The 13,830-nt window shown below is 37.9% G+C and overlaps 1 non-coding gene across 1 annotated transcript; it reads right to left on the bottom strand.

The window, feature by feature from the left end:
• Positions 1 to 1,301: 1,301 nt before the first annotated feature.
• Positions 1,302 to 1,407, bottom strand: LOC113930028. The gene has a single exon (XR_003522408.1). It is a non-coding gene; the product is annotated as a U6 spliceosomal RNA (small nuclear RNA).
• Positions 1,408 to 13,830: the final 12,423 nt, after the last annotated feature.

The following is a 13,830-nucleotide window of genomic DNA, read 5'->3' as shown; positions in this document are numbered from 1 at the left end:
GCCATCCTGCAAGTGCCGCCTCTGCCTTCAAAACTGATTCTGAAGGGAGAGTCATGGGTCCATTTTGGCCGGGGCCAGCACAGGGAACAGGAGAGAGACAATCCTTCTTACTCCTTCCACCCCTGCCTTGTCCCTGTGTCCACACACGTTTCTGCTGACAACTTGATGCTCGTGACAGCTGCCCACATTTGGACATTGAAGACTGAAGCTGAAGGATTCCACGGGGCTTTCCAGAATAATCCTACTAGCCTTTATGTCCTACAAGAAATTGGGCTCTCCAGAATAATCCCACTAGCCTTTATGTCCTACAAGAAATTCCTTCAGCAAAACGATCTCTTGCTGAAGACTGAGACATTATATTGTATTATATTGGGGAAAGCACTGGATTAGGAGTCAAAATCCTAGGTATTAGTCTCAAACCTTTAATTGCTAATCTAATCCCTGAGCTATGTTTTAAGTGGAGACTGGAAACAGAAATTTTGAATGCTGTGAGTGTCATTTGTGGGTACTGGAAGGAGACAGCCCAAACTCCCCCCACCCTCCAGTTTTTAGAATATTAATGGAAAAGGCTAACATTAAATTATTTACTGGACACTATTTGGTCTGCTCTCATAGGCCTAATTACCTCATCAATTCCTCTCCCCAGCCTTGGTTGCTCTGGTGCTTTAGCCCTTTGTGACAGGACAGACGGTTCCTGCTCCTGGGCCCGGAGAACTCAACCACAGGGCCAGGGGGAACTGCTGCTTTCACTCATGTCATATATTACAATTTAAAGGATTGTGAAGTGCAGAAAGCTAAATTCGTGTTCTATTATAATTAAGAGAAAAAATAAAATCTAATGGAAACATTTTGATGATTGCTGTTTGATGTCACTGTGCTAATATTGTCTCTCTCTAATGCTGGCTGTTAGTATCCCCCCCACACACCCAAAATTAGGAAATAGTTGTTGTTACTTATTAGGTAAAGAACTGAACTTGAGATCACAAATGTGACATTATTTTAGATCACCATATTTTGACTCCTGTATCTCCCCTTTAAGCCCTTGGACGGCATCCCATCTCAGCATATCCCAACGACAGTCTGAGGACTGATGATAACGAAACATCATAGAAGATTGTAAAAACACTGGAGAATATTCTTCTGTGATAGTAAAGGGCAAAAAATGAAAAAACTGTTTTTTTGTAAAATAAGAATCAATAAACATAAGGGTCAGATAGAAATGAAACTACATTTTTTCTAGGTTTGGGTGATAAGAATGTAATAATCAGTGAGACTTCTATTCCTTTCTTTCTCTCTTTTTTTAAAATATAGAATGCTTTACGAACTTACATTCATCCTTGAACAGAGGTAATGCTAATCTTCTTTGTATTATTCTAATTTTAATATATGTGCTGCCGAAGCAGGTACAGTGAGACCTTTATTTCAACTGAGTGCCTGGCAGAGAATGAGCTATCAATAAATGCATTTTAATGGATAAAAATGGTTGATATACTTACTTTCCTTAAGTATATTCTCATCAACCTTATAAGGTGTGAGTTAGCAAATTTTCCTCTCAATTTTATTTTTATTTTTGCTCACAAGATGTTATACGTAAACTGATCCTTTAAGAAAAATGAAATCTGAATCACAAGATAAATAATGGAAAGAGAAAACCTGAGTCCATTTCTAACCTCTGAGCGAAGGAGCAACAGCTCCTTCAGGTGAGGGGAGGGTGAGGGGTTCAAAGGCAGATGTCTACCTTCTTTTTCCCTTTACCTCCTCTCTCCTGGATGACTAGCCTAAAAATTGAGGAAATTTCTATGTGTAAAAAGATGTTAATCATTTTTGGATCAACATATCTGTAAAACTGCGACCCGAGCAGATCTAAGCTTTCCTAAATTAGTCCACATGGCAACCATTAAACATTGGCCACACACTTACAGTCAGGTGAGAAATGGAGGCTGGTAGCAACAATTTAAGTGAAGGTAAGTCAAGGGCTTTTGTCCTAGTAGACAGACAGAGCGGGGGGTGGGGGGGTGGTGAGTAGATTTGAAGCACCCCTTGTCTAGGATTGTGCAAACAGGGAACACATTCATGCTTAGAGGGAATTTCTCTTGGCATCTGGCCACGGTTATTTTGGGTCCAATCATGCTAGACTTCTCAATCAGAGGGAGTAACTTCCCTGTATAATTGAGTATCTGTAAAGCAATCACAGCTACTTGTCTGGTGCATATACACTAGAGGAAGACAGGCCAATCTCCCTCAAAAATCTAACAAAGACTTCTGTCACCTTTCTTCCTTCACAGTTCGACTTTGCAGGTTTCTACCTGTCTACACGTATAATAACGCCAAGGAAAATAGCTCAAGTTCTTAAAAAATGAACAAAATGGCTTGAATGCAATGCTAACTTTATTTGAACATTTATTCTCAACCAAATAGCTCCCTTTGGTGATCTTTCTTCCAAGTAAAATAGTTGACAGCAAAGAAAATCTTCCAGTTCCAACATGCTTACCTGTTCACTTTTGTCTTAGAGCCTGCGGTTTGCCCTGACGCAATGAACAAACATAGGGTTTCAAAGAATAAGAGATATTCTTGGGAAAAGACAGGTATGAAAACTGCTATTTATTTTAAAAGGGCAGGTTGAGGTTATGTATCTTTTGTGTTTGGGAGAGGCACATCAATCCAATATGAGGAAGAAACATTATTCTCTAGAATTATTATTTCACAAAGCAAATGAAAACATCATCATTTCAAAGATTGGAATTTTGGTAATTAAAAGTTCTTTACCTAAGTAATGAGTTTTTCTTAAAAGAAAGAAAGAGAGAGAGAGAGAGAGAAAGAAAGAAAGAAGAAAGAAAGAAAGAAAGAAAGAAAGAAAGAAAGAAAGAAAGAAAGAAAGAGAGAAAGAAAGAAAGAAAGAAAGAAAGAAAGAAAGAAAGAAAGAAAGAAAGAAAGAAAGAAAGAAAGAGAAAGAAAGAAAGAAAGAAAGAAAGAAAGAAAGAAAGAAAGAAAGAAAGAAAGAAAGAAAGAAAAAGAAACTAACCTGATAATAACATCCATATTTTTTGGCTCATTTACATGTTTAATGTGAAGAATTACCATCTATTTAACTCTAGTGGGACTCAGGTACTATAGAGAACTTTACATTGCTGATTTTCTCTGCTTTATTTCCTCTTAAAGTATTTATCAGGAGACACTGGCTTGTTAATTAATCTCCCTCTTTCTCCTTTATCCTTAGAGTGGGATTCTCAAAGGAAGGTCATGTACTGTCTGCACTTGAATAATCTGCACACTGTATTACAAAGCAGATTCCTGGGCCTTAGTTTAGATCTCCTGAATCAGACTTTCTGGGTTTGAGGCCCAGTATTTCGTATTTTTAATAAACTCATCAGGTGATGCACACTAGAATTTCAGAATTCTTTTATAGTGGGGAAAACTTACCTTCCAGGGACTGTCAGCTTTAACTTAAAAGGAGGGCATAGGAAGCGAACTCAGAGCTTTCTAGCCAAAGGTATACAATCATGCTTCAGGTAGAGGTTTTGCAAACTTACACACTAAAAATGCATATTTCCAATAGTATTTCAAGGGAATTTATCATGCTTGCAATTTATCAGCAGAATTAATTAACTGGGATATACTTACATTCAGATATATGCTTAACAGAGAAATATATACTTTTCCTTATGGGAAGTTTAAAAGCGACCTGACAGTTCTTCATTGCATGAGTGGCCACAAAGACCTGCACTCCTGTAAACGGGCATCACAGGACACTTTTCTGTGCCATTGCACCATGGAAACACAGGACTCAGCAATGCCGATTCCACGACCGTTAAACACACAATTACTTATAGGTGACAACTAACAGAACTTGACAATAACACTTTAGAAGCTTGATATGGCACCTCTGAACTTTGGTTAATGACTTAATATGTAATCAAGCATCTTTCAAAACTGTCTACCAAGGCAGGGAATGCAAAGCAGGTCGTACCAAGAGACAAGTATCAGCACCGAGATAGATAGCTGTGCTCACAGTAAGAGCTATTATTCTCACCCCAGTTCCATGTTATAATTACTTGCAGATCTTTTTTATAATCACTCGCATCTATAACTAAGCCTCACCCAGGTACTTTCCATTTAATTAAACTCTGGTGGAAGAACAAGGAGAACTGGAAAGGAACATCTTCAGTCCTGGAAAGCTGAAGAGAATGGGAAGGGAGCCACGATCAGAATAGAGATTTTAACATTTTCCTGGAAACAGAAGGATGACTGGTGTTTGTCGATGTGGAAGAGAGTAAGCTGAAGCCTGACGTGGAGGGGAAAGTGATCGGTAAGGAAACCCATTATTAGCTCTGCACAGCCCTGGAGACATGTGGCTCTTAGAATCGCAGGGACAATGGACAGTAGAAGTGAAATAGGGGGCATGGGATGGGAGGATTCATTGAAGTATGAAATAGAGACTACCTGGCCACCGCCTTCCCTTCCCCCAAACACAGCACTCCTGGCCACCGGACAGATACTGTTTGAACAAACTAACAAATGAGAAAAGGAAAAGGATCTTTTCTCATGATATGGAATGAGCGACCTAAGAAGAACCAGGCCAGCCAGGAAGAGCATTGGAGCAAGTGACTAGTGTGAGAGCCGGCTCCCTGACCACTCACCCTCCAGTGCCGCTGCCTAACGGACAAGCCCCGCTACCCTCAGAAGGCTCACAGGCTGACACTTCGGTGGCCTGTGCTTGAGCCCAAATGAGAAACAAGGGGCACCAAACCTGAGAAAACTCTATAACAACAACAGAAAGAGAAAAAAACAAAATTAACAACAGAGAAAAGTGATCCTGCTGAATTCAGAAAAAAATCTTTCTAAGTAATGTTACAAAGATCAGAGAAGATTCTGCATCCATAAAACAAAAACAAGATGTAACGGAAAAGAAAAATTAAAGAACAAAAAGAGCTCTAGATACTTACAAAAATATGTTTTCTGAAATTAAAAAAACAAAAGGAAAAAGTCGCAAGAATTGAAAGCGACTGTTGAGAAGTAAATCTCCTAGAATAAAAATTAAAAAGTTAAAAAGATAAAAAAATGAGAGAAAAGTTGTAAGACATATATAATAATTCAGAAGTTCAACATCCTATTCATAGGAATTTTAAAAATGGACCAGGGAAGACAGAGGGGAGGAAATGCAAGAGAGAGAGACAGTTTTCTTAGAATGGAAGACAAAAGTCTTAGACTAAAAAAGCCCAGGGCATGAAGTATTAGCACCCACTCTAATTGTATTTTCATAGCATTTCAGAATGCTGCGGAGAAAGATTATCCTGGTAGGTTCCAAGGAGAAGAAACAGGACATCCACAAAATTACAAGTATAGTTTGGCACTGGCCATCCAATCAACAATTCCGAATGCTAGAAGGTAATGGAGCAATGCCTTCAAAGCTTTGAGTGGAAATTCTTTATAACTTGGAATCCTAAAAGCAGTCAAAACAACTGTCCAAAGAAGGACAGATTTTTAAAAACTTCAAAAATGTAAATTCCCATTTCTTAGGATATATTTGAGGATACATTATAGCACAGTAAGACAATAAATTAAGGAGGAAAATGTGAAATCTAGGGAACAGATGATCCAGTCCAGGACAGAACATGGGCAGTGATCCATCCTAGAGAGAAATCAGAACAACTTGATGGTGGAGGATACTGAAAGGCTTGGGAAAAAGTATCAAAGAAAAAAGGAGATTTAATACCACCCTTGAGGTATTAAAAGATTTTAAGAGATAGAAAAGGCAATGTAAGAAAAAAAGAAAAGCAATTAGAAAACAAACCAGATAAGAAACTGAGTGTAATCATAATACACTAATTGACACTACAATGGATACTCTTTACATTGTAATTAGAATATGGTTAATGACTTTCAATTTCAAGAGACAACCTAAAGAGATTGTATTAGTCAATCTTTAGGAAGACAGACCCTAAGGTTCTTACTGGCTATATGAATCCAGAAATTTACTTAATTTCTATGTTACTCAATTTCCTTTCTGTAGGATAGAAATAAGTTATCTACTTTATCGTCTTTTTGTGAGGCTTAAGTTACTTAACACAAAGTGCCTGTAATAGTGCTTGACACATAGTAAGTCCTCAATAGGAGTTAGTTAAAACAACAAACAACATACAAAAACTAGAAGCATCTATTGACACAGAACAAAAATGAAATTTGACAAAATAAATGTTTAAGTACAGACAGCCGAGTGGCTGAATGGGAGGAAGAATAATGAAGTGGAATCATGAGATACTGTTTATAGTTGATAGAAACAAAAATAAATAACAAAGACAATTAAGACAAAAAACAAAACTTAGCAAGATAATTATGTAAGTGGGTTAAGTCATAATCCATCATAGCAGGAAACTATAATTATATGACTATAATTATCAAGTCAAAATCTAGCATGTAAACTTATAATATAGAGAGATAGGAGGAAACAACAGAAGACTCAAAAGAAATAAAAATGCTTTCTTTAAGCATCCAGGAAGGTAAATATCATTACCTTTAAATATCTTATAATTTTATTTTGTCAATTGCACTTCAATAAAGCTAAAAAAAAAGGAAGGTAAGGGGGGGGTTCAGAGTTGATGGTGGGAAATGAAGATTTTTAATAAGAAATAAAATCAGCACTATCATATCTAGAATCCTTGCTAAGAATTTCAGGAAACTCCACGAGATTGGAAAATATGAAAATCATAGGGAAAGAATGCCAATTTCTAGACAAAGTTTGATCTTTTAAAAACAATCTAGTAACTGGCCATAAGAGACAAAATAATGTTTACTCTTATTAATGAAGTCAAGCAAAAATCACGTGAGGCTTAATGTCAATCGCTTATTTACTTCTCCATGCCTTGAAATCATCAAGCATAGTTTGGGGAGGTGTTCAACCACTGATTTCAAGATCTTTGGGGCAACTTGCTGTCCAGTCTGCTCTTCCTCCTTTCTTCTGGTCTCTTTTTTTTTTTTTTTTTTTTTTTCAGGCTACCCTATGAAGATTTCTTCACCATTAGATTTCCTTTCCTGTGTTCCCAAAAGATGAGCACATTTGCAGTCGGTCCTAGAAACCTGATCCTTATCCTGAATCTCTGCTCAAAAGCCACTAGAGATGGATTGTGTTGACACCTTCCTTTTTTTTTTTTAAGATTTTATTTACTTATTTGAGAGAGAGTGTGTGAGACAGAGAGAGAGCACAAGCAGGGGGGCAGGGGCAGAGAGAGAGGGAGAAGCAGACTCCCTGCTGAGCAAGAAGCCCCATGTGGGGCTGGATCCCAGGAGCTGGGGAACACGACCTGAGCCATAGGCAGATGCTTAACTGAATGAGCCATCCAGGCGCCCTTTTGACACCTTCTTTTATCAAGAGAACGTGTAATACATAAAACAGCAATGCTTGCTTTGGTGAATTTCATCAATGCTTCTTAATCTGAACCTCACAGAGCATGCATTTTTTTTGGCTGTTCGATTTCTTTTATTTGGTCAGCATCTAAGAGCTTAAAATTCATACTCTTCTTCAGTTATTTGTCCAGGCTAGACTTATCAATGATGAAAACACTTCTATCTGCCTAAGTTGACCAGAGTTTCTCAGAAACTGGAAGAAAACTCTGCCCTGGCAGGCTTAGTTGGATGCCTAGGAACCATAGTCTTCACACACACACACACACATATGCACATATTTTATAAGGTTGGCTAAGTGCTTCCTGTGAAAATCCCACTCTTCTAAAGGGTACAGGAAGGTTTATATGAAATCTCCAGATTTAATGAAAGGTAAGAATATAAAATAATAGGTGCTATTGTACATAATCTCATCAGTGGCTTATAGCTCCATCCTCATAACTTTACAGTTACATTAGGTCTCCTCCCTCTTCCCTTTCTTTCCCTTCTATCACATATGATTTAGCTGATCTTCATGCTTAGAGGATACATGTGACTTCAGTAGAAGACTGTGAAGGAGTATAGTAGGAACTAATTTCTCCCGATGACTGTCCACACTAGGTTCCCAAAGCTGGTAGTTCTTATGCTGGGGATATAGCTCCTATGGGGTCAGGAGCAGAAAACTCAGGTTGAAGGAAATAGTCACAGGGACTTCCACTAGCACCTTCAGAATGGAAGAAGAGCAAAGAAGGCAACGTGGCTGAAGCTCAGCAGGGGAGAGAGTTCAAGGAAGTGAGGTCAGAAAGGTAAATGAGATGGTGAAGTAGAGGGTAGATTTCGTAGGGCCTGGGAGTCTTTGAAGCACCTTTACTTTGGAGAAATGGAAGGATATTGGAAAATTTAAGCAGAAGAATATCAGGTTTTTATAGCATCACCCTGGCTGTTCGTTTGAGCATAGACTATTTGGAGAAAGAATAAAACAGGAAGGTCAAAGTAAGGCCGTTGATGATGGTTGTTTGGACCAGAAAGGTGGTAATGAAGGAAATGAGAATTGACTGGAGTCTAAATGTATTTTCAAGATAAAACCAGTAAGACACACTAATCATTTGAATGTTGGTATATAAGGGAAAGACAGGAGTCAAGAGTGACTCTAAGATCATGGCCTGAGAAACTGGAAAGATGGAGTTGCCATTTACTGAGATGGACATGTCTTCAGGTAGACCAGATTGGTGAAGGGAGATCAAAAGCTCAGTGTAGGAAATATCATATTTGAGAAATCTATTACAAATACGAATGGAAAATTGGTATGAATAACCAAGAAATAAACTTCTAACCTTTTAAAATTTATGGCACAAATGAATTCATATAAAGTAAATATCCCAAGACAAATTTATAGCTTGATGATAATCTTGGATCTTTCATATAAAATTGCTATGACAGATCTATGTTTTTGGTTATTTTTATTTAATAACAATTATGAACATTCCTAAAAGATCCCCCAAATAAAGCATAACAGTGAAGCTTGAAGATAAAAATCTTTTACCCTTGTTTCCAAAATTGACACCAATGAGCCTCAAAAGCCTGAGGGCTCTTACTATCAGATCATCCATTGTTATAATAAAGTATGTCATGTCAAATTCAGCAGGCATTTTCACAAAGCATATTTTACACTTGACTTGCCCCTAAGCATTTAGATATTTATTTCTCCCCGAAGCCACCTGTAAAGTGAGATTAGATAATTCTTAAGAGTTTGATTTTAGTCAGGTGTGCTGACAAGCACAAACAATAAATCCTTGGGAAATATCCAGATTTTAGCTGCCCTTTGTCTGTGCAAGTTGAATAAACCCCCCCAAATAGTAATAATAAATAAATAAAAGACAATTTAATTTATTCATTTATCTCTTTATTGAAATTTTTGTAGTTAGTTTATGTGATTCGAAGTTATCCTTATTAATTATCTCCCTAATCTAGGGCAAATCCATAGCAGAGACTACATAGGTGAAGTATTGCCAAATTGCCCTCCGGTAGGAAACGTTCCTCTATCCATCAAGACAGACTCTCTGCAAGTATGCGTCAAAAGACGGCTGCTGGGGCTGCCTGGGTGGCTCAGTCCTTAGCGTCTGCCTTTGGCTCAGGTCATGATCCCAGGGTCCTGGGATCAAGCCCCTGCATCGGGCTCCCTGCTCGGCGGGAAGCCTGCTTCTCCCTCTCCCACACCCCCTGCTTGTGTTCCCTCTCGCTGTCCCTCTCTGTGTCAAATAAATAAATAAAATCTTAAAAAAAAAAAAAAGAAAAAAAAAACAGATGCTGGAAAAAGGAAAACAAGAACAGTGTGCAGAAATAACTGGTTTGTTCAATTTTTAGTAGGGCATTTTGCTATAAATCCATCTCAAAAAAGTCAAAAAGGAAAGGAAAAGAAAAAAAATAGTCTCGTTAATCAGCTTAATACTGAAAGTCAAGGTGACCTTGGCTTCTTTTTGTTTATGTTTTTAGTGAGCAATGATTTGTTGAATGTATCTATTCACTGTCCAAAATTCCCTTTCTTCTATTCATTTATAATCAGAGGAGATTTCTGGGAGATTTTTGAAGTTTTCCTTTATCCAATAATGGGATGAGTCATGGGCTACACAATGCTTACATAACCTTAAAAGTCAAAAAACTAAACAATAAACAGTAAGTCAAATGGCAGTTTTATGAGAGCAGCAGTGTGGGTTTCAGGATGATGCTTCGATTCTGCAATTGAAATCAGTTTATTTTCGGCACTGGCTATGTGGAAGATTTATTTTACTTTTGGCACATCACACATAATCGAAGGAGTCTGAATGCGCTTCTTTTTAAAACATTTCAAACTTCTTTGTAGATCCAGGATCAACCAATCAACCAATCAAGTACATGAAGGAAAAAGTTCAACTTTTTGGTATAACTTGGTATAAAAGTTCAATTTTATGGTATAACATCTCATAATACAAAAAAGAATCTTAATTATCATTAAGTACATACAAGTAAGCCTATTTTTCCACATGTTTGAAATGGGAAAAATCCAGTCCTGGGAATGGATTTGGAGCAGTGACAAATAAACATATGTCAGCTCACTCACTCAAATACAGATAAAGAATATCCTTGTACCCGTACAGCTAAACCACATTTCTCTGAAGGGCATGTATTGTTTCCTTTCTGTGAATGCCAAGCATCCTTGCCTCTCCCCTTCTTTTGGGACTTCTTCCCCCTTCCCACTTTCCCTCCCCAATCCTACCTGTGGTTCCCATGGAAACCACCAAGTTCTTACAAGGTATTACTGTTGATTCTTTCTTTGAATAGTCTAGCGGTGGGCACCTCCCCCAGCTGAGCCATTCAAACTTTTCCCTAAGCCTTTCCCTTTTCCCTACCACTGATACCACAAAATGGGAAATGGTATCAGTGGTAAGTCTGCAGTGAAAGAGAATGAAGCCAACTCCCTGAGAAGAGCAGAGGTGAGTCATGGGGATGAGAAGGAGGGGGAGAGAGAGAGAGAGAATGAGAGAGATCTTGCAAAATCCAGGTCAAGGTTTCCTGTTGACTTAAGGCCCAGATGCATTCACATCTCTTCTGTTTCTTCAATCCTTGGTTTCCATGAAGCAATAACTCCCCTTTCCTATTTTGGTTGCCTGATTTAGTTCAAACTGATTTTCTGTTAGTTGCAGCCAAAACAAACAAACAAACAAAAACAACAGACTTTCCCAGCCCTCCAAAAAAATAAATAAAAAACACCAAAAATAACAGTTAAAACTACTATAATTGATGTATAACTGTGCATGATTTAGATTCAATAATTATAACTCCATGCAAGACTTCAGCTCCCAGGAGTCCCTGAGATTTAAGTGTAGAAGTCACAAAATCAGGATGAGCTGAGGGCAATCTAAAAAGCTGACAAAAGCTAGTGCTCCCCCATTCAAGAACGCATAGTAACTAACACACCCATTTAGAGGAAGAGAGGTGAACAACTCAGCTCTAGATTCTTCTTTAAAAATAAGTTTCTATTTGGCTCATGCAGAGGAAAAAATGAACTAAAATTGATATTCTCCACAGCTTTGAGCCAATCAACCTTCCTAGGTTGCTTCTTAAATTAAAAAAAAAAAAAAAAATAGGCTCTCTTCCAGAAGAGGTGAAGGGCAAGCAGATGAACTAGTCCAGCGTGAAAAGGCTATAGACATAAGTCCAACTCCCTGCCTGACCCAAGCTGCACTCTTTTTATATGACTTGACTTGAGAACTGTGCAGCACCAAAGTGGAGAGGAATTTTCTCCAAATATCAATCCAAGGAGATCCTTGGGGGAGTTTACATGCTCTTTATCTGCTTTACAGAAGAAAACAAAAAACACACTCCCCCAAACCCTTCACAATTCAAGTAAAAGCAAGGATGGAAGTGGGGAAGCAAATTCTGGCTACAAACCACCAAACCCATAATTTTACACTCTACAAGCATCTAAATAAACGAAATCATGCAGTATAAACACCGTTGATAAAAGACTACCACACAGTGTTTAATAGCCCTACGGGGAAATAAAAAGACAGCATAAATACTTTTTTTTTTCCACAAAAGACACATTCTTTATAGTTTCAGAAAAATTATTATTTTTAAAGAAACTAAGTGATGTTTCTCTAATTTCTCATTTAAAGTAACTATCGTAAACAAGGACATGCATTTAGGGAGATAAAGATGTTTATGAATTAAGAGTGTCTATAATTCCCAGTAAAGAGTTTAGTGATAAACTTTCTAAAACTTTAAGGTAGGCAATAATCAGCAAATATAGTGTGTATTCTCTCAACCTCATACAGAAAGCTGTGTCCAACACGAATCAGGAGGACAGGTTTCCCTGCATAGTTCTCTTTTCACTTATGCAAGCCCATAAGCATATTTTCATTGCCAGACCATACGGTGACAATTCTTGGTTCAGAAAGATGGTCAGTCAAAAGTAGTGTAAGATACTTTCCTGTTAAAGACTAGTATTCTCTGGCATTTCTTTTTCTTTTCTTTCTTCTTTCTTTCTTTCTTTCTCTTTCTTTCTTTCTTTCTTTCTTTCTTTCTTTCTTTCTTTCTTTCTTTCTTTCTTTCTTTCTTTCTTTCTTTCTTTCTTTCTTTCTTTCTTTCTTTCTTTCTTTCTTTCTTTCTTTCTTTCTTTCTTTCTTTCTTTCTTTCTTTCTTTCTTTCTTTCTTTCTTTCTTTCTTTCTTTCTTTCTTTCTTTCTTTCTTTCTTTCTTTCTTTCTTTCTTTCTTTCTTTCTTTCTTTCTTTCTTTCTTTCTTTCTTTCTCTTTCTTTCTTTCTTTCTCTTTCTTTCTTTCTTTCTTTCTTTCTTTCTTTCTTTCTTTCTTTCTTTCTTTCTTTCTTTCTTTCTTTCTTTCTTTCTTTCTTTCTTTCTTTCTTTCTTTCTTTCTTTCTTTCTTTCTTTCTTTCTTTCTTTCTTTCTTTCTTTCTTTCTTTCTTTCTTTCTTTCTTTCTTTCTTTCTTTCTTTCTTTCTTTCTTTCTTTCTTTCTTTCTTTCTTTCTTTCTTTCTTTCTTTTTCTTTCTTTCTTTCTTTCAAGGTTTTATTTATTTGAGAGAGAGGGCAGAGCGAGAGAAAGAGAAAGCACCAGCAGGGGGAGGCGGAGAGGGAGAAGCAGACTCCTCATTGAGCAAAGAGCCTGATGCGGGGCTCAATCCCAAGACGCTGGGATCATGACCTGAGCTGAAGGCAGGCGCTTAACTGACCGAGCCACCCAGGCGCCTCTTCTCTGGCATTTCTAATACCAGTACTTGCAATAGCAGCTCTGGAGACTCAGACAAGGGAAATGCTGGTAGTGTTCCCCTCAGAAGCTCATGGCTACTGGCTGTCGTTACCCACCCAGCAACTTCACTGTACTTGTAATGCAGCTTATCTCTTTACGGCTACTGTCTGCCACACCTTCCCCCAGCCCTCAACTCAAGTTCTCCGACCTTTAGACTTCCACTTCCTTGTGGTTGCTTCTTTTTTCCCTGCTTTATTTCTTTCACCTTCTTTTCCCATTTCCAACTGCTCACTCCCTCTGTAAATGTATCTCATTTTCAATCTTTTTAAGAGAAAAGATCTTTTGGTTCTGCTAATTGGTATTCACCTTGCTGCGGAGGGCTTTTACACTAGCCCACCTCACTGGTTATCTGCCAACTACAGATCATCTCTTCCTGAGTCAGAAGCACTCCTGGTCTCATTAATGGTGCCTAGGGTGGCAGAGGCATTCAGTCAGTTTTCTTAAGGGATTTGTGGCAGAGGGATCACTTGGAGCAATATAAGCTCATACTGCATTGTCAATCCCTCCACCATAGCTGCAACAGGAATCATAGATTATGGGAGATTAAGAGATTATGGGATTCCCAAGGCCTATCTTATTCCTGTACACAGGAACCAAGAAGCTTGTGGGAAAGAACTCATCACCAAAGAAATGAAAATAATGTAGGGAAG

Source organism: Zalophus californianus, chromosome 5 (assembly GCF_009762305.2).
Source record: "Zalophus californianus isolate mZalCal1 chromosome 5, mZalCal1.pri.v2, whole genome shotgun sequence".
In the NCBI taxonomy this organism is placed as follows: Eukaryota; Metazoa; Chordata; class Mammalia; order Carnivora; family Otariidae; genus Zalophus; species Zalophus californianus.
The sequence above is the reverse complement of the archived record's forward strand: the minus strand, read 5'-3'. Positions and strand labels throughout refer to the sequence as shown.